The 5,044-nt window shown below is 38.4% G+C and overlaps 1 non-coding gene across 1 annotated transcript; it reads left to right on the top strand.

Annotated features, from left to right (window-relative positions):
• The first annotated feature begins 3,711 nt into the window (after positions 1-3,711).
• On the top strand, positions 3,712-3,818 carry LOC114006562 (U6 spliceosomal RNA). The gene has a single exon (XR_003548278.1). It is a non-coding gene; the product is annotated as a U6 spliceosomal RNA (small nuclear RNA).
• Positions 3,819-5,044: the final 1,226 nt, after the last annotated feature.

The raw sequence follows: 5,044 nt of genomic DNA on the forward strand, positions 1-5,044 counted from the left end.
CCTCTGTCCACTCAGACCCACTCTTACCTCTCCGGGGCATACTTTTACTTAATAAACTGTATTTTTCTTACACACACACACACACACAGAAAATATAATAATAATAGTAATAGTAATAAATATATTACTTAACAGAAAAAGGAAGTCACTGGTTAGGTAAGGACAAAAGATGTCATAAAGCCCTTAGGCTTTCCATTCGTCCTCTCTGCCATCCTTGGTATTTGTGTCATTATCAGGATGTTGGCAAAAAGACTGTAGCAGTCAAATGTAACAGTGGCCCAAGGAAGGAGGAAGATTATTTCTTCCTGTTCTGCCTCAGTGAGGAGGAAACATTTCCGACAAGTCCCCTACTCCACTTCTATAATTCACCCTAACATTTCATTGGTTAGAAATTCATCTCAATAGAATTCTCTTCAGTAGCAGACATTTAGGGTAGATGGCTGTTAAGAAGGCAATCACAGCACCTTTCACTGGATTATGCAAGGCAATAGTATCTTTAGAACTGTAGGTGAATAAAGAGGATGTGCCTCTTTCCAGCATGAAGCAGTTACAGAAGCAATAGCACAGTCTAAAACAGTCCTACTCAATGTCTTAACGAAAGACATTAATTACAGAGCATTCTATTTGTCAGTCATAGTGTTTCTCATATCCATAAATTCTCCTTTTTTTAAATGTTTGTGATAGGATGTTTGTGCTTACCAGAGAGAGACTCAGAGACAGAGAAAGTGATAAATCATCCTCCACAGAGAGGGTGGCCTTGCCACAGTCCCTTCTCCATTCTCCTCTCTGGGTTTTGGGCATGCATGCACATGTGCCCGAATAGCGGAGTTGACCATGTGAGATCCAGCACCTTAACAACCACACCACCTGCTAGATCTCCACAAATTCTTAAAAGGAGAAGGGAAGATGACTAAGTTTTACCCAGGATATTTGAGCAAAGAACAACTAACTGATCTAGACTAAACAGTGCCCATTGAAGTAGTCTGATGTATAACTCCTCGTGAGTTTATTAGGAGAAAGAATGAGGGCAGGAGAGACACACAAAGAACAAAGATCACACTGTCCTGCCAGATGGTACAGCCAGACAGCCCCCACCATACATGTGTGGCCCCTGGACCTCAAACTTCCAAGCAACAAGCTGATTAAATCTCTATTCATTTCAAGTACTCAGACTCAAATGTTTTATTAGCAACAGCACAGTCTAGAACAGGCCTATCTCAAGTGTTATCTGTTAAATTACAAGAAAAATTAAGCAATTAAGCCAAAAAAATTTAGTGAGAAATAAGGAGAAACCACAAGAATTAGATGGGGCCAAAAAGGGTTCAGAGTTAGGGTGATAATGTCTCATAGCAGGCTTATAGTTCAAGGAGGAAGAATTAGAAAATATGGCAAAGAATACAGAAGTCCATATGAAGAAGAATATGGCACTGCTGTCAAGCTCCTCACAGTTCATGAACTTCTGCTGCTGAAATTGTTCATGTTGCCTGGAATCAAGTTCCATCATATTCAATATCTGTCTCTCTAATTGCCCTAAATATTTCCTTATCATAAATCCTTCATTATTAAGACACCTCAAGTAAGTAAGTCTCTATTTCCTTCTATTAAAAGGCCCTAACTAGAACATTTGCAGAATTCTATCCAATTCATCAATTTCAGTGTATTAACTAGTGTGTATTTAGCCACAACAGTCAAAAGAATGTCCCTCATTTTCTACGTAGAAATAAATAACGGCAAGATCATGTTATACTATTATGTTTATAAAATCAGACAAATAATTTTATTCTGTATTTATAAGACAGCACATAGATTTAAGCCTTTCATAGGGAAAAGTTATGTCTTTTTTTCCTTTAAGCCCACAAACATATGAATAGTATTGCATGATGGATAGCATATGTATCTGGACTTACAGAGATCTCTCCATGTTCTCCCTTGTCCTATATCTCTTGGATTCAGCAATACATAGATTCCAAAATTGGAATATACAATTTGGATACTTATCCTTTAAATGAACAATCCCATTATTTTAAATCAATAATCATGTTTCAAATTTTTTATGAATTATTTTATTTAACTTTATTTATTTTAATTTGACCAGAGAATTAGAGAAGGGAGAAAGAGAGAGAGAGAAAGTAAGAAAGTTGCCAGGTCCGGGACTTGCTCAGCCATGTGGGAATCCAGCACCCTTAACCATCATGCTACCTACCGGCCTCTCAAAAAAATTTTTGAATGATAATCAAAAAGTTTCTTGGTTCTATTATATAAGTAGCATTCTAATTGACAGCATACCAACATTTTTCCAACATGCAGCTTTATTGCCATAAGCCCCTGTGGAACAGAAACCAGTAACAGCAAGGGAGACAGAGAGGGCAGCAAAACTGTGCAATAGAATCCATGCTACTGAATCTTGCCCCACCCAGGTGAGTTATGGACCCCTTGCAATCCCATGCCTTTCTGCCTTAAGCTCCTACAGAGCAGAAACCAGTGACAGCAAGAAAGTGTGAGCATCACAGGACCATGCCTTAGAATCCTTGCCACTGCATTTTTCCCCTGCCCAAATGTACTCTGAGATTTCACAGTGGGCTGAACTGCCCACTTAGCTTTCTGAGTGATTTCTACTTCCTTCTTTAGCTGAATCTTTCTAGGTCAGCTCCAGGTGCTTCTGGTGCTGAGAAACTGGAAAGAAACCAACACCTAAAGCTGGATATATACACCCTTCTATAATTGGAATGCCAGGCCACCAAAGAACACACCTGAGAAGTAGAGCTCTTCTTCTCGCAAACACTACAGAACCAACCCCAACAAATTAAGAAGTAAATAATCCATTAGATTACCACAACCCAGCACAAGAAATATAAGAAAACAAGGAAATAGCTCTCCCTCAAGAAAACAGAACAATTCCTCATCCTCCACAGACAGCAAAATAGAATTCATGGAAATGTCAGAAAAAGATTTCAGAAGATTCATAGTGACAAAACTTAATGAGATGCAAGAGAAAAGAGACAACAAACTCCAGGAGATGAGGAGTCCTTCCATGACTTGAAGGAGGAGATAGACACCATAAAAATAATCTAACAGAACTGTTAGAGGTGAAGAATGTAATACAGGAAATTAAAACTTACCTCGAAAACATTAATAGCAGGTTAGATCACGAAGAAGATTAAATATCTGATCTAGAAGACACAACCTCTAACCTGGGGGGGTGGGGAACACCAGAAAGAATGAACAAATAACCAAAAAAAATTAAAGTAAACTGAGGATGACATATGGGAAATAGTAGGTACCATAAATTTCCCCAACATCCAAATAACTTGTTTCCCAGAAGGTGAAAAATCTAAGGATATCAAGAATCTATTCAATGAAATACTTGCAGAAAACTTCCAAGCCTAGAAAAATATTCAAACATCCAGACTCAAGAAATCCAGAGACCTCAAATAGAATCAACCTAAGAAGACTCTCTATACAGCACATCATAGCCACATTGGTCAAAATCAGAGACAAAGGCAAGATTCTAAAAATGGCATGAGAGAAACATCAATTACTTACAAAAGTAGTCCTATTAGCTTGATATCAGACCTTTCAGCAGAAACGATGCAAGCAAGGAAAGAATGGAAGATATATTCAAAGTTTTAAAAGAAAAAAATATATATATTCAAGATTACTATACCCAGCAAGATTCAAATGGGAAGAAAAGTTTAAAAACATTCCCAGATAGTGCTCACTTTGGCAGCACATATACTAAAATTAGAATGATACAGAGAAGATTAGCATGGCCCCTGCACAAGGATGACATGCAAATTCATGAAGCATTTCATACTTTTATGTTAACTGTGCCCCAGATAAAGGACTGATAACCAGATTACACATAGAACTGAAGCAGCTTACTCGGAAAAAAATGATTAATCCAATTAAAAGATGGGAAAATGAGCTGAATAAACAACTCTCTAAGGAAGACACACGAACAGCCAAAAAGCAGATCAAAACCACAATGAGATACCACCTAATCCCAGTCAGAATGGCAAAGATTAAAAACAAAAACAAATAATGATAAGTGCTGGATGGAATGTGGTGAAAGGGGAACACAACTACACTGTTGGTGGGAATGTAAATAGGTCTCGCCACTGTGGAGAATGATTTAGAGGTTACTCAAAGACCTTCAAATAGAACTACCATATGATCCAGCAATTCCACTCCTGGGTATCTACCCAAAGGACAGGAGAGCACTCAGTCAGAAAAGCACTTGCGTGGACCAGCAGTTAGTGTAATGACTATGTTGCTGGACTCCCATGTAGCCAACCGCGGTTTGCGTCCTGAACCCAGTGGCTTAAACTCATGCTGGGCGTGTGTGCATGCGTGCCCAAGATCCCAAGAGGAAAATGGAGGAGAAGGGATTGCAGTGTGGCCATCCCCTCTGGGGGGCTGATTTCTCACTCTGTCTCTCTGTCTCTCTCTGTCTTTCTGGTGAGCCCACGTGCCCTATAGCAAAAACCTCTCCAAAAAAAGAAAAACAAAAAAAAAGAAAAAAAGAAAAGCACTTGAACAATTATTTTCATTGCAGCAATATTCACAATTGCTAAGATATGGAACCATCTCAAATATCCACAAACAGATGAATGGATTGAAAAATTATGGCACTATACTGCATGGAATACTATTCAGCCATAAAATAAAAAAACAAAAACAAAAAAACAAACAAACAAACAAGAAAAAAAAAAAACCTGGAATTTGATAGAAAGTGGATGAATATGGAAGATTTGCTGCCGAATGAAGCAAGTCAGGCTATGAAAGAGAGACATTGTATGTCTCCAGTTAACATATACTGACTGTCCGCACTCTATGGTAGAGACTGAAAGACTGGAGAACATAAAAACACTGAAAATTGTAATGGACACTAGAGGGAGGGGAAGAGTGTAGGAAAAGAAATTTGGGAGGAAGATGGAGAGGTAAGACACTTGTAGGACACAGATAAGTTGTTTTTAATCTGTTGACAAGGATGTGTATAATAGTCTCACCTAGGCTGGACTGAGGTGTATATCGTGCTGAGTAA

This window comes from Tupaia chinensis, unplaced genomic scaffold (genome assembly GCF_000334495.1).
Source record: "Tupaia chinensis unplaced genomic scaffold, TupChi_1.0 Scaffold148884_1, whole genome shotgun sequence".
Classification (NCBI taxonomy): Eukaryota; Metazoa; Chordata; class Mammalia; order Scandentia; family Tupaiidae; genus Tupaia; species Tupaia belangeri.